The sequence below is a fragment of the Carcharodon carcharias genome, chromosome 8 (genome assembly GCF_017639515.1).
Source record: "Carcharodon carcharias isolate sCarCar2 chromosome 8, sCarCar2.pri, whole genome shotgun sequence".
Classification (NCBI taxonomy): domain Eukaryota; kingdom Metazoa; phylum Chordata; class Chondrichthyes; order Lamniformes; family Lamnidae; genus Carcharodon; species Carcharodon carcharias.
The window spans coordinates 92,873,947-92,895,686 of NC_054474.1; positions in this window are offsets into that span (position 1 = coordinate 92,873,947).

The following is a 21,740-nucleotide window of genomic DNA, read 5'->3' on the forward strand; positions in this document are numbered from 1 at the left end:
TGCTGGGTCTAACTTTACATTTAACTCAGAAACCTATCCAGGCAACAGAAAAAAAGGCTTTAACAGAAATGGATATGAAACATTTTTGACACTGTTTACATTGAGGTTGAAGATGGAATATCCATCTTGGAGATTTATCCAGCATTGGTCTCTGACACTGACTGTGTGCAGGGTTTTCCACATATCTTTGTGGTGTAGGGTGATCTGTTGATGGGGTTATTAACTCCAGGCAAGGGACATTACTGAATAGAGATGGAGTTCTCCCCATTACAGATTTCTCCCAGGACCAGGTTTTGCGATCTCACAGAGTCAGTTGGGGGAAAACAATGGTGGTCAGGATGCCAATCTGGAAGATCTGCCCCCATTTCCGTATCCAGCTATATTCAGCAGTGCAGGAGAGGGGGTGGGTTGGGAACCCCGCATGCTGCTGGGGTGAAGGGGTAGTGAGGGGATAAGAAGGAGTCAAGAGTGGAAGGGGTGACTGGAGATGAGGGGTTTAATTGGGGTTAAAGCAGGACTAAAAGGGTGAAGAGCTGTGAGGGTGTGAAGTTGTAAGGTGGTGAAGAGGGGGTGAGGGAGAGTGAGGGGGTGAAGAGGGTGTGAAGCAGTGAGTGGGATGAGGGGCTAAGGGGTGAAGAGGAGTTGAGGGAGGGTGAAGGGGATGAAGAGCAGTGAGGGGATAAAGGGGGTAAAGAGGGAGCAAGGAGGTGAAGGGGTAAGATGGGTGAAGAATGGTAAAGAGGGGAGAGTGTAAGGGGTGAAGAAGAATGAGGGTTATAAGGAGAGGGTGAAGAAGAGGCAAGGAGATAAGAGGGTGAGCACAGTGAGAGTGTTGAGGGGGCAAGTGGTGTAAGGGGGTGGGGTGTTAGCCGGGGGGGGGATGAAGTGGGCTTTAAAATAGTTTGCAGAGCTGGGCCGATGCCTCTGCGAATGGAGGTGGTCCTTTTAACCTGGCTACCTCAGCATCTCCACCTTGGGCCTGCCAACTCCAGCAGCACGTCTAACTCCAGACTGTCCCCACCTCCACTGAAGAGAAACTCCGTCGGTGGACACTGCCGGGACAGAGACAGGGTTGCAACATCAGGACAATTCCTGACTCCCAATTCCCGCCTCCACGATGGAAAACCGGCCCCCAATACTAGTATTAAACGTTTCCAGATCACCCATTTACACCTCCCTCGTATCCATATTATGTTTTTTTGTTGTTCTATTACCACCCACTTTTGTCTTGTGCCATCATTCCTTTTATCATTTAATTATTCCTGCCCTCCACCCAATCACAGGCCTTTCGTTTTGCTTTTTCATTCCCCACTGCCCTCATTCCTCCCACACCCTCTGTGTTTGCCTTAAACTGTTACATCTCAAACAACTTCCACCTCTGACTTTAAATGTTAAACCTGTTCCTGTCCCCACAGAAACTGCCTGACCTGCTGAGTGTTTCTAGCATTGCCTGTTTTTATAACATGATGATTTACAGGGCTACACTTTGCAGGTTAGCAATTCTGGCACAGAGCTCCTTATGTTAGGAATGTATGCATGTGAGGGTTAAGTTGGGGGACAGGTGGAATTGTGTCGGAGAGGGGAGATTGAAGCACATTTCAGGGACGGCGTGATTTTCTGTCTTTGAACTCACAGAGTAAATCTTCTGATACTCTTCCCCAACAATGTATCTTGGTCCCAACTTCACACAACACTTTCCATTTCCCATCACAGCTGTAGGCCATGTGTCCCAGCAATTGGCTGATTGAACAACACACACCTTCAGTTCTTTGTAATAGGCAGAGGGCAGACCATACTCAATTAGCCTGAGTTTGCAAAACCCAAAGCAAAACGTCTACTGTTACGTGTAATTCCACGATTGGGCAGCACCCGCTGAACAATCCTGGGTGCGCTAATAACTACACTAACAACCAATCTAATCAGTCAAGCTCAGAACGAGGCTCATTTATGCCTGCCAGAAGCAACATACGTTCATCCGCAGGGATCCTTTCTCTGCAAACAAAAGGAATATGTTCAAGCCTTGCACATTATTTGAATTATCCAGGAGCTTGGGGAGCCTATAGTTTCCCATTGCTTTCTCCATGGCAACGCCTTAGCCAATCAGAGTCGACTTGACAATGAATCAGCATCCTTTTTGCCTTTGGTATAAATTGTTGGGATCATTTGAAGTTTGGCGTTCTTGTGTTTGTCCTGATGAGTGCATAAAGAAAAGCTTTGTCAAATGCCTCTCCTTACAGCAATATTCTTTCATATAACATTATGTAGCCTTTCTCTAGTGCACTGTGCATCAATATTGGTGTAACTTTGCACTAAGTGTAACTGTTCTGGTACAATTTGGTCCAACTTGCTGAACAGTTGTATGGTCGACAGCTGCATGCCGTTTGCTAAAATGGCTGATGGAGACAAACCACATGTCCTGAAGCCCCACTACCTTTCTGTTTTGTTACCAACATAGCAAATGTGACAAACCAAACTGCCTCATCAGGGAAATGTTTAGCTAATTTAAGCAGAAACTGGATAAACACATGAGGGAGTAAACAATAGTAGCTTATGCTGATGGGATTACATGAAAAGTGATGAGAGGAGCATGAACCTGCATAGGTAATTCAATAGGATCTGCATCAGGTTTGCAGTGCACATTAACTTAATGTTTCTCACAAATACAAAATGCATTGTTTCGCTGAATATTTCTTTGCCATTGCTGTCAGATTTTAAATAGAATGTTTTATATATTCTCTTCTAAAATCCGGTACTCCTAGTCCAACTTCTACCCGCCTACTCCTGACTCCATCGTTATTCCCTTTCTCCGATATCTGTAAAATTTAAAACCCAAACTTCATGTCACTTCATCACTACACGAGTGTGGACGGTTCTCCCCACCTACAACCGGGAAAGGCCAAACAGAAACGAGGAAAAGCCTGTGGTCAATTTAGGAAAAAGCTTTGTGAAATTCCTCTCTAACTCCCTAAAACAATCAACCTCCAAGAGATGATAGTCCTTGCATCTCCTCGTGATCACAGCCAAGGTGTTATTTAGTCCCATGGCTGGGCAAGTTGTTGGTGTCAGGAGTTTCTCACGTTTCCATTCGAAGGATTTGTAGTGACCACCAGAAACACTATGGAATAGTTCCTTCTGATTCGAGACTCTTGTAAACAGAGTTTTAATTGCTCAAATTGTTCTTTGCTTTTCATTTAATACCTGTGGAATTTCTATTTACCATGAACTAGAAGGGATCCCCTGATAATCTGTTGGGTACAGGCCTGATAGTGCTCAGTTATACAGAAGGTGATAGGGCCTGGTATATCCCAGGCTAGCTGATCTTGACCAGGCTGATTCTATAATTGGGATCAAAATAAGAACAATCAGCAAGGGTTCTCACCAATGACCAACAGGCTGTGTCTCCTAGAGACAGATGTTTGCAAATGCACAGATATGAGGCAATTAGAGGAATATAATCAAGGTCAGTTACAATGCATCCTCTCGCAACATAATCTATTGACACTCATTGTAGAGACTAGCCTCTAGGGTGAAGTATTCAATGGGCAATGGTGGTGGGACCTTAGACCAGTAACATGCCAGAGAAATGGCCAAAGTTGATGCCTCCAGGATGGCTGAGTTCCAGATTCTTCTGAAGCCTGTAATGGAAACTCTGAAGACCAATGGATAGTTTCTGCACCTACCAACTTGCTATTTTCAGTAGCTGCACTTCCTCTGGCTTCATACAAATTCTGGCAGGCCAACAAAGGAGGATGTCTCTTTTACAAGTTCATTACGCTCTCACAGTAGCTCCATCATCTTGCCCAGGATATCTCTATATAAGACTTGGAGGCAGTTCAAACATTGAGAATTAATCTCAGGCTTAAATAGAGCAGGATGGCAAGTTATTTTCTGACAGAGTGGGTGGGGAGAGAGAAGTTCCTTCTGTCAGAGTCAATGTCATTTCATACACTCATCGGTTGAAGTTTGCAGGTGTAAGTTTCTTTTACCTGAGGAACTCCTTCATGATCTACAGACTAATGTCAGAAAATATCATTACTTAGAACAGAAACATTTATCAAAAGAAGTTTAATACTGGTGTAAAAAGAAGTAGAACTGGTCAACTGATCAGTACTTTGACCCCAGCTGCTTTTACAGTAACTTAGTACTGATGGTAAAGCGATATGAGATATAATGATGCAAACTAAGTTAGTGGCAGAACAAACAGACAATGTCTTCCTTGGCTCTTGGTGACAAGATAGCACAGAGATTTGATTTCAGGGAGATGCTGTAGATTATTCTTACAAGCTGAAAGGCTTTGTATTCTAGTGAAACACTTCATTAAAAGTAAAAGTGGTAAAATAACAGGCTGTATTAAAGGAGCAACATATAGCAGAGGGCATTAAAATGGCTGGGGGGAGGATTATGCAGAAAATGTACTTACTTCAAGTCACTCACTGAAAGACCCTTGGAGGGTGACAAGGGTGACTGTGTCCCCGAGTAAAGGTTAGGATGGAGCTGTGCTATCAAAAAATATTGACTGGCAGAAAGGCTGTCCTCAGATGTGTGAGTGAGGAGAATAGGAATGTGGAACTCACTGTCACAAGGAGTGGTTGAAGCATATAGTGTAAAGGCTTTGAAGGTAAAACAGATCTCTGAAGGCGGAGCGGCATGTTAGTGGGGTGGTGAAAAAGGCATATGCGACTTGCCCTTATCAATCGAGGCATAGATTACTAAAGTTGGGAAGTCATGTTGGAGTTGTATAGAACCTTGTTGAGGCCACAGCTGGAATACTGTGTGCAGTTCTGGTCACCACATAAAAGGAAGGATGTGATTGCACTGGAGGGGGTGCAGAGGAGATTCACCAGGATGTTGCCTGGGATGAAACATTTAAGTTATGAAGAGAGGTTGGATAGACTTGGGTTGTTTTCCTTGGAGCAGAGAAGACTGTGGGGTGATCTGATCGAGGTGTGCAAGATTATGAGGGGCATGGACAGGGTGGATAGGGAACCGCTGTTCCCTTTAGCTGAAGGGTCAGTCACAAGGGGGCACAAGTTCAAGATGAGGGGCAGGAGGTTTAGGGGGAATGTGAGGAAAAACCTATTAACCCAGAGGGTGGTGATGGTCTGGAATGCACTGCCTGGGAGGGTGATGGAGGAGGGTTGCCTCACATCCTTTAAAAAGTACCAGTATGAGCACCTGGCACACCATAACATTCAAGGCTATGGGCCAAGTGCTGGTAAATGGGATTAGGTAGGTAGGTCAGGTGCTTCTCACGGGTTGGTGCAGACTTGAAGGCCTCTTCTGCACTTTGTGATTCTGTGATTCTGTGAAATGAGAGAGAAGGAAATAGAGGGTTACAATGATAAGTTTAGATCGGCCTTTTGGACATAAGGGCCTTTTTCTGATCCCAATGATTGGCACACTCTTGCAAAAATATAAGCTGTATGCAAAGTAGGTAAATGTACAGAGCCTGGGTGACATATAAAAACTCTTGCCTAATGTTCATTGTCGACTGTTAGCTACTTTCTGTAAAGCTTTGAAGTAACTATATGTTTCTGTTTTAAAAGCTAAAGGAAACATGGAATGACAAAAGGCCATTGAAGCCAACAAGCTCAATCCTTGCACCAAATATGAACAATCGACTCTGTTGAGAGTTCTACCCCTTCCATAAACTCTGAACACCAAAGGCCCCTTTTGGACAGGAAGCAAACATCTTTAACTCCTTAACGCAGACCTGCCAGAAAGGTTGGATAGGAAACACTCTCCCAAATAAACACATTGTCCGCAATGCAGCGAGCAGGATTTTCCGACCCCGACGCTGACAGGCATTCTAGCCCGCCCGCAGTGATACCAGGCAGTGTCTGGGGTGGAAAGTCCTGCCCAACATCTCAACCATTAGGTTTCAATCTCCCCCAGAGCTTGTGGAGAACCCTCAATAGAATACAGACTGGACATGGCCGATGCAGCCACCTGATGTACAAGTGGGCACCTCAAAACCTTGCCTGGCTGTGACTGTGGGAATCCTGATCAAACCATGGAGCACATCTTACCCCTGACTCCAGTTTGAGGGGAAATCCTGCTGTCCAACAGGGCATTGGGCTGGTGAGGGAACCTGACATTAAAACTGTGATGACAGCTTCTGCAACTGAAGGCGTACGAAAGAAGAAGGAGACCCAAAGGTAATCAAGTAAACTGCAGAATATGTCAGGTCTATATTGTTCAGTCCACATTGGCTGCCCTCCATGGCTGTTGTCCCCTACCCTACTCATCCTGGAGTTGACAGCAAATTCTCAAATAAAGAGATGATCATCTAGTGCACATTAGATTCAGAGATCACTGTTAATCGATTAAAAAGTCAAAAGAACAACATAGAGCTTTCTGCCACCACCACCCCACCCCACCAGCTCAGTCTGTCATACATAATAATACAACAAATCAGGCAGGAACTAATTCAAACTTGACTCAGTGTTTGGCACTCTCACCTCCAAGTGAAGGAGGCCTTTGGTTCAAACATGTAGGCCAGAATTTTCCAGTCCTGATAATCTTACCCGAAGTCAACAGACCTTTGGTTGGACAATCAGTTTTCCATCCCTCCTGCAATGATTCCCACTGCTGGCAGGACCGGAAAATCCTGGCTGTAATCTAGGCTGAAACTCCAGTGCAGTGCTGAGGGAATGCTAGAGGTGCCCTCTTTCAAATGAAACATTAAACCAAGGCCCTAGCTGCTCCTCCAGGTGGAGGTAGAAGGTCCCATGGTACTATTAGAAGGAAACAGGTGTCCTAGCCAGTCACTACATTTCAAAAGTACTCCATTAGCTATAAAACACTTTGGTACATCCTGCCGTTATGAAAGATGCTATATAAATGCAAGATCCTTCCTACTAAGATGCGGCAGACACCAACTCATCCAAATCTGGAAACCCATATTCACCACACACTATTCTACATGAAATGTAAAATTTATAGGGCTAGGTGACAGTGAGTTGGACATTTACCTAAAGGGCCTTTATTCAAACCCAGTCTAGAGTGATGAAGCGACAGCCTCACCTGTCTATCAGCGATGAGGGGCTAAAATTGAATAATCTTAAACTCTGGGTTTGTCAAGCATGGCTCTATACACCCCCAATTCATGTCTCGTCATTTCAAACACGCCTCGTCACGCAAGTCACGCTCAAAGCCACTTACAGCACTGTGCAAGGAAATTTCGCATTGCTCATGTTTAAAGTCTTTTCCTTGAAACCTTATTATTAATGGCTTGCCCTCAGCTAATTGCAACAGCAACGGTTCATGTCCCTGAGAGGGTGCGGGCCCAGGCTTTGATCTTCACGCTGCCTCAGTCCGGCTGTGGCACTCAAAGAGTTATGGCAGATCCTGGCACACATTACTGCAAAGTGGTCAGGACCCCATAGAAATCACACACTGTTTTACAGGCTGATTTACAACAGCAACAAGCTGAAATGACTGGAATCTGCTTTTTCAAGGCAAGCAACAACCCTTGTGATCTGTTATCTTGCACAACAATGAACAGATGAAAAGAAAAATCTTATTTTTGTGTTTTAGTTCAGTCCTGAAAAGTAAGAAACTCGCACAATAAACCATGAAATGGTCCGCACAAATTTTGTGTATTATCCAGCCCATCTTCTTGCACTAGCTCTTCAACTGGAGCCCTCTAATTCAATTTCTTCATTTTTTCATTCTTCCTTTGCAACAACATGTATTTATAAAGCATCTTTAATGCAGCAAAATGCCTCAAACAGTCACAGGAACATTATGAGAGGCTGAAGCGAAGAAAGGTCATTGGGACAGGTGACCAATTGCTTGCTCAAGGGGGCTGTGTGAAAAGAGCAGTGGTCATGGGACTGATTGGGAGCTCTTTCAAAGAGGTAGTACATGCACAATGGGCTGAATGGCCTTCTTCTATGTGGTAAGATTGCATGAACAAATCTGTTCACATGCTGTGAGCAAATCTTTTACAAATACAATGAGCTGTACAACAAAGTCCAACATTTTCATGTTTAAAAAATTATTTCCTTAAATTTCCAGTCAACATTAAAAAACATTGTGACTTTAAGCAAACATACAGCCTGTAAAAAAAAACATGTTCACTTTATTAAAAACAGTCAGAAGGATGAATGCATCTGAATGTTGTCACTTTGAAGTCTTGTCTCCCAAGAACGGCTCTGGTGTTTATTTAAACTGTAGGACTGGAATATCAGTGTGGAAATCTAATTATCTAGGATCTGCACATAAACTTGAATAATTCTTTCTAAGATACGAGCTGAAGTGCTAGCTTGGGGGAAAATTCCTCACGACATTGCAGCTTGGGTTTGGCTCCGACATCCCATTCCAGCTTGTGGAAGACTGCATGGAAAGTTGCAGGTTGTCCGCTCTCCCACCGGCTCGGTCAATTCGATGCCCTGGAGTGGGACTGAGTCATATTTACTGGGCAGGTCTCAGGTTCAAAGCAGTGATGCAGACCGGGCAAGCTTGTGCATGGAGAGGACAGGGTAGGCTGCAATGCCTACCTCAGACGAATGGCCATCCTATATCTCACTGTTTCAGCTGACACTTGGGCTTTTTGGTTGAGATAGCAGAGGGCTGTTGGGACCTTTGCAATCAGGCCTGGCAGGAATCAGCACCTTCAGCAAAGAAGGAAATTAAGAGAGTGGGGAAATCACAGCGCACCCAAACAGGGCAGCTACAGTATCAAAGCATTTACATGATGAATAGATGAGGCATATTTATTGTATGATTCACACTCCTGATTTGCTGTACACAGCTGCTGGATCCCTTATATCCGTCTATTTTCTGATCTCCAAGCAGACCCAGCTGTTTTTATATGTGTGTGTATATATATATATTTTTTTTTTAAGTACTTTGTTGTTTCATTTATTTGTAAATCTTCTGTTCATAATTTTGGATACACAACATTACATTACCAATTAGCTTTTGCTGTGAATTGAAATGCCTTTCATTAAATTTCAATGATATTTAATGGTGCATTGTAAATTTAATTAATAGAAATAAATATATGATTGATTCTAGAGACACGAGCATCAATCAGTTTGTCCAAGTGATGAATAAATAAATTAGAAACTGCTGCTATTGAACAAAAGAATAGCACGCTGCTCTCCGTCCTAATTTAACTACTTGAGTCCTGGCTTCGTCAACATTGACAAGAGAAGCAAAAGCGATATGAGAAAAAACTTTTTCACAGTGAGTGGTTAAGGTCTGGAATGCACTGCCCGAAAGTGAGGTGAAGGCAGGTTCGATCAAAGCATTCAAAAGGAAATTAGACTGTTATCTGAAGAGGAAGAAAGGAATTGCTCATTCAGAGAGCTGGTGCAGAAGCAACGAGTCGAATGGCCTCCTTCTGCGCCATAACAATTCTGCAATTCTTGTCATTTGCATGTTTAGAGCCTGCTATTGGGCCATTGTTAGAGTGCTTAATTGGCCTCAGCATGGCTGGAATTGGGAGGCAAATTGTTTCTGATTGAAGCAGAATCTACACCACTCTCCCCTCTTATGAGTTTGAACTCCCCTGACATGTGACAGAGGCTCTATGGTTACATGGTAGATGCATAGGATGATATATAGAATTTGCAGTGAAGAAATAGTCCTTTCAGCCCAACTGTTCTATCTTGGCGTATTTGCTCCACATGAGCCTTCTCCCATCCAACTTTCTCTAACCTTATCAGCTGAACCTTATACTCCTTCCTGCTCCTGATCGCTGTCCACAGCCTCCTGACTGGAAAGTGTATGACCAGGGTTCATCGATCAAGATTAGGCTTGGCTGTGAAGTCCTTCACAGTCAAATAGTCTGCCACCACTCACTGTCACTTACTGGCCCACTAGGTGAGGAACCAGAGCAGTGCTACCATCCTTGCAGTGCACCCCACCAACCTCAGGATAGGAGGGGTGACAACTGAGGAAGAGCAAGACTCAGACACGATAGATGGCATTTAAGGGGTGCCTAAATAAACACATGAGGGAGGAAGGAGTATAAGGTTCAGCTGATAAGGTTAGAGAAAGTTGGATGGGAGAAGGCTCATGTGGAGCAAATACGCCAAGATAGAACAGTTGGGCTGAAAGGACTATTTCTTCACTGCAAATTCTATATATCATCCTATGCATCTACCATGTAACCATAGAGCCTCTGTCTCATGTCAGGGGAGTTCAAACTCATAAGAGGGGAGAGTGGTGTAGATTCTGCTTCAATCAGAAACAATGCTGTGCAAAGTGGAGGAATGGAATAGACATCAGGCAGAGAGTGCAACAAGAACTAGAATGTGCGCTGGCCATTCGATGGATGGCTTTCTCCATACGAGCACTTGAAGACTTAGGGAATTATTTTGTTTCTATGAGAGAGTAATGATGGGAAAGTAGAAACTCCATAAAGCAACTGGCTATGTGGATTGATATCTCAGTGTGAAGGTAATGTGGATGAAGATTGGCAGAATTAGACTCAACTCTTATTGGTTCTTCAAATGTTCAGAGTTAGCTGTGCTGCTGTACTTCCGGTTTCTTGAATTCCAAATGGCAATTTCTCTGCACGATTCAGGAAAAATAGTCCATTGGCTCTGAAGAATGTTGGAAATTATGATTCACTTCCGCATCTCCTATTTGAACTCCTTTCTTCCCAGGACTACGTAACTTCAGAGGCCCACGCATCGCTCAGCCTTTTTTGCCTGTAATATCAGCTGTGACTCAATGCTGACACCCTTGCCTCTGATTCAGGAGGTTGTCCATTCCTATCCTACAACAGGCACTTGAGCACAAAGTTTAGGCTAGTATTCCAAAGCAGTACCGAGGGAACTCTGCACTGTCTCTCAGATGAGGTGTTAGATCGAGGCCCAGTCTGCCCTGTCAGGTGGACTTAAAAGATCCCATGTCACTATTTTGAAGAAGCATGGGGGAGTCCTCCCAGGTCAATATTTGTCCCCAACCAACGTCATGAAAAACAGTCAATCTGGTCATTAACACAATGCTGCTTTGGGAGCTTGCTGCACACTAAATGGCTGCTATACTGAAAGAGTCAGCCTAGGTTTTGTTTACAGCTCTGAGTGAGACTTGAACATATGACTTATGAGGAAAGAGTGTTACCCATAGAGCCAACGAGGGAATGTTGGGAGGCTACTGATCCCCATTAAATTGTAAACCAGCAACAAGTTAGCATCTTCCAACAAAGAGAGGTAAAACTTAGAAAGGAACAGGTACCCTGTGCCCTGTTCTTTAACAAATAATACTTAGAAATCATACTGTATATAGAGTCTCTCTGTAATATGGTGCAAATTATTCACTTGTAATAGGGAAGTGAAAAAACACCATGAGGAAATTAATATCACAGAATCTCAAGTTTGTAAAGCACAGAAGGAGGTCATTGGCCCCATCAAGCCTGCTGCTGTTTCGAACAGCAATCCAGTTGGACTCCCTCTCCCCATATCCCTGCATTCTTTTCTCTTTCAATTATTTATCTGGTTCTGTTTTAAAAGCTACTATTGAACCTGCTTCTTCTTGTGAACACCACATTCCAGACCACATGTATTCAAAAATATCCTGTGGTGTTGCTTCTGACTGGAATGCTGTGCACATTTCTGGTCTTCATATTATAAAATTCAAATGAGGCACTGGAGAAGGTGCAAAAAAGATTTTAAAAAGATGATGCCAGGACTAATATCTGTCAGAAAAGACTGAACAGCAGGCACACTATTCTCTGGAAAGACAAGGCTGAAGGGTGATCTGATAATGGTCTTTATGTAAGGGTTTGATAGGGTAGTGGTGGAAGAAGTATTTCCGCATGCTAGAGACCTACATAAGATAGTCACTAACAGGTACAATAAGGAATTGAGGAGAAATCTCTTTACCCAGAGTGTGGTTAGAATGTGGAACTCACTACCACAGGTGGAGTTGAGGTGAATAACAGAGTTCTATTTATGAGGAAGTTAGATAAACAGATGAGGAAGAAAGGAGTAGAAGACTATGATGATGGTGTTCAATGAAAAAAGAGGGCAGGAGAGGCTTGTGTGGTGCACAGACACTGGCATGAACCTATTGGTCTGAATGGTCTGTTTCTGTGCTGTACATTCTGTGTCATTCTGTGAGTAACACATCACGTGATATGCAATGTCGTATTCTGCTGCAAACGTGGATCTGCATTTAAAATTAAGGTCATAATTCTTGTAAACTTGACCTCACTACTCAAGTTTAATTGTTGTGTGATCGTTGACACCTAGCTGATTGAAGCATGCCTGTTAGATTGACACCTCAGTGAGGAGCAGAGACCAATTTTACATCTGGGGCAAAGTGGACACTGGGAATTTGACAGCTGGGTGTGTTGAAGTATGATACGGTTCTGAGCTGGCCACCTATCCACCTGTTGTGTGGCTCACAGGTGTGTGCAACACAGCATAGCTGTGATGTGCAGCTGCCAATTCACCTGGTCCATTTTCAGACCACTGCTCAGACCAACCCTATAGTGAAGTGGTCCACACCGACACCTCAGGGAAATACTTAGAAGTAAATTACTATTGCTGTTAGGAGAGGTGGCAGATCATTTGAAGGTGAGGACGAAAGCAAGTGAAGGCTGTCTTTCTTCCTGGATTTGCATACTTGCCGGTGTTTTTCACAAAGTGCGATGTCTGAATTATAACAGACGTATTTTATAGGGAGAGAGAGAGATAAAATAACAGATATGAGACAACAGATTTAAGACTGTGAGTTCTTAAACTGTAATCTAATCTTGGGTTCGGAGGACATTCTCATACTACTTAAACTTCGTGTCCACTTACAAAAACACACACAATGATATTTGATCTCCCCATTAAATTACAGGCCTGCAACTCAGTTTCAGGTATCCATTATTCAACATACATTTCATTGAAATTTGACATTTTAAATTCCTGTGTTTCCATACCTTGTAATATCTCAATCTGTCTGAAAGTCATACTGCAAATTCCTGGCAGTTAGGTCAATGCTCTACAAAATATATAGATCTCTTTCATTATCATTATTTTATTACTCTCTTGCTTCGGGCAGAGGCCATCTCTAAATATAATCCTATGCTTGTTGACTCAGGGCAGATACAGCCTGAATATTGCTGCCAATGATGTTATTTTGCAATATTACAAGCGTGGATCAAACCATTATTGCTACAGAGGTATTAATAGTCTGTTTACAATGAATGGGGTAACTGTCTCTGTTAAAATAGCTGAGGAAGAAATTTGATATGTACACATTAAACATTTGTGTAATAATATTGCACACTGCAATTTATTAAATTGCACTCATGATCCATGTATCAAGTATTCAGGCTCAAACACAGATATCCTGCAGTGGACAAATAATCACATCATCAATCATATGGAATTCCACCTTACATTTTTCGTGATTCAAATGGACCAAATCAAATCCCTAATGGATGATTTCATTTCCCGTTTTTCTTACAATTCCAATGTTTGAAGTTGCTTCCCATTTTATGGAATTTTAACAGAGCAAATCACACCTCACATTATGTACATGAAAGGATAAGCACTTCCAATTGCATGGAATTCGAATTTCACATGGTGCAACGTTCCAATGTGCAATCCTACATTGGACTTTTCCCACCAGAACATGAGATATTTAATATGGGTTTTTAGAGTTTTGATAGAGTGAGTGGGGGAATGCCATTTCCTCATGTTGCATAGGCAGTGATGAGAGGAAATCAGTTTCAATTTCTCACTAATATGGTGCAGGGAGCGGTCAAGAGAAGTGTTTTTATATTCCGAACATTGTTAGAGAATAGAACATTTTGCCTAAGGGAATAGTTGAGCCAGACACCATTGGATCATTTAAGGAAGTTTGCGTAAATATGTGAAGCTGAGGGAGGTATAGGGTCATGTGGAGAGAGCACTGCAGTTGGGATTAGTTTTGGATTGTTGTAGAAAAAAAAAACTGATGCAAACATCTTTTATGCTTCATTCCCATTGTATAGAATTACAATACAAGGCAAAATTGCTCTAAAATATGAACCTTTCACAGTACCCTACATTTCTCATTGATGTACAACACTGAAACATGTAGTCAGTATCTAAGCATAAAATGTTCAATGATTTGAGTGCTTATTTCTGAAGCTCCAATCCATCAGTTCAGTCTTTGTGTTGCCTTTTATAAGTTAAAGCCATCAAATGCTATATAAGAGATAGCAAAGGCAAAGCAGTTGACTGTCCATGATATCCTCTAAGTGCGTTGGAAGCAGTTCAGAGAAGATTTACTAGACTAATACCTTGTGGGTTGACTTATGTGGAAAGGTTGGACAGACTAAGCTTGTATGCGCTGGAGTTTAGAAGAGTAAGAGGTGACTTGGTTGAAACATATAAGATCCTGAGGGGTTTTGACAGGGTGGATATGAAGAGGAAGTTTCCTCTTGTGGGAGAATCTAGAACTCAGGGTCACTGATTAAGACTAAGGAGTCACTCATTTAAGACAGGGGTAGGGAGAATTTTTTTTCTCTCAGAGGGTCGTGAGTCTTTGCAACTGTCTTCCTCAAAAGGTGGTGGAAGCAGTCTTTGAATGTTTTTAAGGCAGAGGTAGAATAGATTCTTGGTACGCAAGGGGGTGAGAGATTATTGGGGATAAGCGCAAATGTGGAGGTGAGGTTACATTCAGATCAGCTGTGATCTCATTAAATGGCGAAGCAGGCTCGAGGGGCTGAGTGGCCTCCTCCTGCTCCTAATTTGTATGTTCGTATGTAAATGAGGAACAACTCAAAATTGATGAGTTGCAACATCTTTGTTGACTGGTTAATTACCACTTTCCCACTATAAACTTTAGTTCATGACACAGGGGACTATATACATTTAAATACATTGACTCAGTTAGTAGTTGTTATCTTACCTGTGAGACAGGAGCTTGTGAGCTCAAGGCCCAGGATGTGACCACATAATCTAGGCTGACAAAGCGGTAGTGCTGAAGGAGTGCAGCATTTCTGCTGTTCTAGCTTTCAGAAAGGAGATCAAGTTGACTTCTGGTGGTTCAGGTGGATGATGGACAAAAGTACAATACCCTGGCATAGTGAACATCAGTAAGAACAGATTAACTGGTCATGAATCTCATTGCAGTTTGGGGAAACATGCTGTGCCTATACAACAGCAGTGGCTAGATTTCAAAGTCATTCGCGATTGTGACATGCTTGAAGGTGTTTCTGAGAGATGTAATGAGGTTCCACAGAAAGTCAAACCTCTTATGCTCATGGCTTGTTTTTATTTTCTTTGATGGGATGTGGGCATTGCTGGCAAAGCCAGCATTTGCTGCCAATCCCTAAGTGGCCTTGAAATGAGTGGCATGCTCAGCCATTTCAGAGGGCAGCTAAGAGTCAACCACATTGCTGTGGGTCTGGAGCCACATGTAGGCAAGACCAGCAGATTTCCTTCCCTAAAGGACATTAGTGAATCAGGTGGGTTTTTTTTTAATGACCATTGAAAGTTTTCTGGTCACCATTATGAAGACCAGGTTTCATTTCCAGATTTTATTAATTGATTGTAAATTTCACCAGCTGCCGTTGTGAGATTTTAATCCATGAGCCCAGAACATTAGCCTGGGTCTCTGGGTTACTAGTCCAGTGACATTACCATGACACCACCATCTCCCCTTTTGTAAGTGTATTTTTGTACTCAGCTAGGTGAGAGACATCAGCATTTCTATCACCGGCCCTTTTTACATCATTATTGAACCTTTGAATTTAAAATTCTCAACCTTGTGCTCAAATCCCTCCATGGCCTCATCTCCCCCATCTCCGTAACCTCCTCCTTCCCTGTAATTCTCCAAAAGGTCTGAATTCCTCCAATTCCTTGCACATCTCCAAATTTCTTTGCTTCACCATTGGCAGTCGTGCCTTCAAACATTTCGGCCCTATAGATGAAATTCCCTCCCTAAGACTCCCTCTCCTGCTTTAAGACACTTCCTAAAACATACCCCTGTGATAAAATAATTGGCCTTAGGAATATGAGAGTTAGGAGCAGGAGTTGGCCATTCAGCCCTTCAAGCCTGCTCCGCCATCAATAAGATCACGGCTGATCAGATTGTGTCTCAACTCCACTTTCCCATCTGCCCGTGATAACCATTGACTCCCTTGTCTATCAATAATTTGTCTAGCTCTGCATTGAATAAATTTAATGACCCAGACTCCGCTGCTTTCTGTAGAAGAGAATTCTACAGACTAACGACCTTCTGAAAGAAAAGAATTCTTCTCATCTCCATCTTAAACAGCAGATGTCTTATTCTTAAACTGCATCTCCTAGCTCCAAGGTCACATGTCCTAAAGTCTCCTCTCTTGGTGTAAATTTTTGTCTAATTGTGTCTCTGTAAAGTGCTTCTGTGCTGAAGGACTATATGAATTGTTGTTGTAGTTGTACAAGGCTGCACTGTCTCACTCCTGCCAGCAAACCCCTTCTGCAAGTTAATTTTATTAAATAAAATAAACTTCAAAATCCTCTGAGCTATACCTGCTAATTGATATTTGGCATGTTGCACTAAGAATTTTAACCTCAATTGGGGCTAATTTGTGGAATTATATCTTTCTTTATAGTCTTTCCATTCAGTTCTGAAAGGATTGACAAAGTGGGTCATTGCCCAAGTTAGAATGACATAGAATATACAGCACAGAAACAGGATACAAGGTGTAATAGGTCCAGCCAAGTGTCCACACTAGCCTCATCCCACCCCTTTTCATCAAACCGCACTGACATATTCTATTTCTTTCTCCCTCATATATTTATCTGACTTCCCATGAGCTGTTTCAATGCCATTTTCCTCAACTCTTCCTTGTTGCAGTGCATTCCACATTCTCACCAAACTCTGTTAAAGAGATTTCTCCTGCTTTCCTTATTGAATTTATTGGTGACCATGTTACATTCATGGGCCCCAGTTTTTGACCCCTCCTCCCACCACCACCCCCTCACCCAACGAAGTAATTACAAAAGGGGTAATCTTTCATCAAAAGCTTGCAGATGCCTTATCCAAACAAAACAGGAGTTGAGAAACCCACAGGCTTTCAAAAAGAACTCTAGACGCTGCATCAGTTTAAGACATCGCAAATTCTTTCATACAGTTCTGTTTGTGTAAACAGTATCTTGTGGGCTTGGCCTGTTAGAGAACAATATCAAATAGGGTTGTCTCTGTAATTGGACTTAAAAGCAAAGAGAGAAAGGAAAGCAGAGTAATCCGACAAACTGTTTACACTTTTATTGAAATGTTGCATTATTCATCTGAATAAAAGTCTCAGAATAAAAAACTTTATTTATTAGCTCAGAGCTTGGCATAGAAGGTGGTATAAATAGAACAAATGAGCATGCACAGATTATGCACACTGGTCTATAAATATAGTGACCTTGAATACTGAATCATGCGTGCCGTTACACTAACGCTTAGGTCACCCACTCTTACTCAATGCTCCAGAGTGAAGCGTAGGGTAGAATGCGCTGGGGGTACAAACCAGAAAAACACCCATGGCACTAATGCCATGTTGTAATTACCATGCATTGCACATAGAGCTTTCAAGACTTTGCTTTCATTCTCCAGTGAAGATTGGCATCTCCCCCATCTCCGCCCCCCATAACACAGCACATCATTAATAGTTGATACTCCTTCACACACTCTTTGAATTGTCACAACTTCGCTGTCCTGCTGTGCTATCAGGCACAACACTGCAGGTATATCACTCTAAAGTATACATCTGGGATTTAAAAGGTTTAGCAAACTTCAGCAGACACTCTTCGTAATTCTATTTTCGAGAGCAGCACAGAAAATATTCTGCAGCAGGAATCTTATTTACAATGGTGCCATTTCCATTTCAGTGAAGTGGAAAGCAATCACTAAAGCTAACAGGGATTCCTCGCTACATCAGGCTTTGACCCAATCCTTTTGCCCATTACTCTCTGCATAAGTGAGTCCCAACTTACAACTGTTCCTCCCCCACAGTGAAGTTGTTGGTGGCTGAGCCTTTAGGAAGGGGAGTGGAAAATAATGATTTTAAAAAAAGATGAAAACACAAAGCTCTGGCGTTCACAAATTAAGCCTAAAATTAGCTAAAGTCAGGATAGGTTTGATTATGAATTTGGTTTCGAAGTTGCTTGTTATGCTTAGTTTGCACTTCGAGAGTCGCCACCTGAGCTGGGATGCACAGGCAAGGGCAACTCTTATGGAAATGTGACCAGATGATAATTTTACTCTTATCAAAGTCATCACAATGTCCTATGAAATAGCTGGCTCTGCAATAAAAGAAAGGAATGTTCGGAAGAGTGGATTCAGCCTCTCCTTCCTTAGGCAGTTTCAGAGAACAATGTCATTGTATGCAGAGTTGAAAACATAAAAGGAATTAAGTACACTTCCTCTCCCATCAGCGTCTGAAAAATGGAGATTGTCTAACATTTGGGTGTGGGTACTGCATCAGAATTAGATGGCATGACATTCTCACCCCCTGATTTAAATATCAGCTGGCATCTATGTACTGACTCCCCAGCGCAGTAAATAACTGCGTGCAACTCTTCAAGTTCACAGGGGATTCAAGATGGTGGAGGCTGGTCACAAGGGCTTGGGAAATCAAAGCAGGATCTTCCAAATCCTACGGAAGATCTTGTAGAACAAGAGACTCTCAAGGAAATGAAATGCCTTCTTGGCACCAGTAAAAAGCTTTGAGGTTAAAAAAGACGCAAAAGATTGTTGGGAAACATATTGGAATGATCACAACTGAAGATAATAGAGATAAATATGGCCTAGATGATCCAACCCTCCATGTGGCACAATGTTTCACCTAATGATGGGTCTGAGGCAAGCAAACAACCAGGGTTAAATCATTAAAAATATGAAAATGAGAAGTAAAATGAATTTTCCTCCATTGCCTTGGAGGGATAAGAAGATTTTAAGATGATGGCCATAATTTTCCTCTCCTGCTGGCATGGATGTCATGGTGGGTAGAATTTGGCAGGAGGGACAGCAATCGGTTTTGAACCTTGTGAAAGCACAGTGGGATCATCCAATGGTGGCAGATTGTGAATCCCGCTGGAGGCCGACTAATGGAAGGCAAGTAAGGCCCAGCCAGAATCGTTGATCCATGCCTGATTTACCCACTAGGTGGGAAAACAGGCTGGCCCAGATCACATCTAGACAAGCGTGATGTGCCAAAGTCAGGGCTTACCAATAGGATCTTGCTCGGATCGCGGACATCTGAGGAGCAGAGGATGCTGGAGCTCTACGGCTACCAGACCCTGGGGGGCATGTGCATCACATGCTGGATGGATCCTCATGCACTTGGCTCCACCACAAACCAGCTTCAGAAGGTGGAAGGTCTCCACGCAGCAGCTTCGACTTCACTGAGGCTTCGGAACTTCACGGGCTTCACCACGGGCTGGCACAGATGATCAGCGAGGAGGGGATAGAGGAAGGTCTAGGTGTGAGTGGGAGAGGAAGGTGTACCGGTGGGGGAGGTGGGGTTTGAGTTTGCAAAGGGGGTTGGTGGTGGGGGGGGGGTGGCAGTGGGGGATGGTGCGGTGGGGGATAGTGGGTGAAGGTCTCAAGGGGTTGAGGTTGCAAGGGGTTGAGGTTGCAAGGTAGGAGCGAAGCTGCTGTAGAGATGAGGTTGGAAGGAGGGAGAATGGTGCAAGTGGCAAAGGAAGTGTAAAGGGGGGAGGAAGGTATACAGGAAGGATTTGGGAGGTGGGTGATGTCCAGGGGAAGGAGGGAGTTCAGAGAGGGAAGGTGTCCCCAGTGGAAGAGGGGAGTTCAGAGTGGGGAGGTGCCCAGAAAGGGGAGGGGGGTGGGGGGTGGGAGGAAGGTGTAAGGATGGGGGAAGGTGTTGGGAGAGGGGCTGGAATGCCCAGGTGAATGTGCAAGAGAGGGGTCTGTGGAGTCAATGACTGCCTCCTGGGGAGTGAACTGAGGGTGGGTGTGGTAGGCAGGAACGGTGGGTATGAAAGAGGATAGAGGGAGCCGGTAGTGTGGGAGGGTGAGGTTGCATTGGTAGCGATAGAAGGGACAGCAAGGGTAGTTGGTGGGGTCATGGACATAGGCATGGATCCTGGGGGTGGGAAGGAGGAAGTCAGGGAGATCAATGTTGATGGGGGTGGGATTTTCAGGAAGGTAGGGAACCTGCACGTTCACCTGGACATCCCTGAAGGAGAAGGGTTCAGACTGTAGGGTAATGGTGGGAAGGTCAAAGGTGATGCCAGGGTGATGGACTGTGATGCAGGAAAGGACCTGGATGACTGGGGGAGGGGAAAGGACAGGGGAGCTTATCCCAAACTTGACAATTACCATTTCACAGAAATCAAAAGTGAGCAGAGCCTCATGTTGGACGGGCACAGGTGCTGCATGGGAGTGTGATCAGTGGGCGGGCGGAGATTCAGGTCGCCTCAGATGGGCAACTGAAAGAGAACCCAGCAGGTAGCATTGAAAATGCTCAGGACATTGAGATGAGTGTGATGGAGGAAGGCTCCATATGCTTGCACAAGGTTCTGACAGGCCCTGCCACACACATACTTCTCCCTCCAGAATCACTTGTGGTCTGGCTGCATGCAACTGAACTGCTAGTGGTGGGGGGATGCAGGAGGAGAACTCACGAAGCCTGTAAATGAAGCTGAAAAACAACATTACTCAGTGAAACAGTATTCAGTGAAAGTGAATATATTTTCAGATTATAAAGTGACAAAATGTGTTCAGATGTGCAACCACTAATGATCAGGATTTCTTAACTTTTCTACACCCACCACTTCATCTAGGTGCTGCCCTGACATCCGCAGCAGGGGTAGAGACCTGTACAATGGTTGGCCCTGTTGTCTCTGATGACTTTGGCATGCATCCTCTGGAAAGCTGAGGCCTTGGGGGCCTCTATGCTTTGGCTGTCCTCCTGTGAGCCAACTGCTCCCTCTGCAGTGACAGAGGACAAGGTTGAGGGGGTCACAGGCAAAGGGAACTCAGAGGAAGCCTCTGAAATTCCTAAGTGGATGACCCAGGAGCGCCCATCTGTCACTCCTCCTCCCTTCGGGTGCCAAGAGGCTCGGCCTGATTCCTTGGCAGGAAGGAGCGTCTGGAGAGATGTTGGGGTGCCCCATTTCCCTCTCGCATTGCCACTGTAGGACCTCACCCATGGCTATCACAATGAAGTGCAGGTCTGCACGCATCTCTGTGTTCTGCTGGACAAGGCTCTCCAAGGCATCCACCATCCTTCTCATGGAGACCTCTGTACAGGCACATGTGGGCACCATTTCATCAGAGAGCAGGCAGACGCAGTCCTTGGACTCGCGTGCCACTCTGTTGTGGGCTTCCAACAGCTCTATGTGATGTTCCCCCGCCTTCTGCTGACTCTCCACCATGAGTTGGAAGGCCTAATCCAGAGGCTCGTCATCTGACTCGCAAGTGCTTCTTTGCTGGGGAGCTCGGCTGAACCTGCCTCCTCCTGCTGTGGACACGTGTCCATGCGGTGACCACCAGATTGTGAACCCAAGCCTACTCTTGACCTAGGTCCCATCAAGGTGTGTGTCTGCTTTGGTGGAGGGTATGGGTAGGCGCTTTGACAGAACTTCCAGACTGCTTATTTCCAGCTCTTCAATGGAGGAGGTGTCTTCTTAGCTGGAGTTGAGGACATGGATGGAGCTGAGGGACTGGCTGGCTGAGGGTGTCGGTCACTTGGCAGAGCTCCCTGTGAACCAAAGTATGGATAATTAGTGCATGGCAGCAGAGTCAAAAGCAGGAGAGAGAGCACTCACACTTGCATTGAGAGGGAGATGATG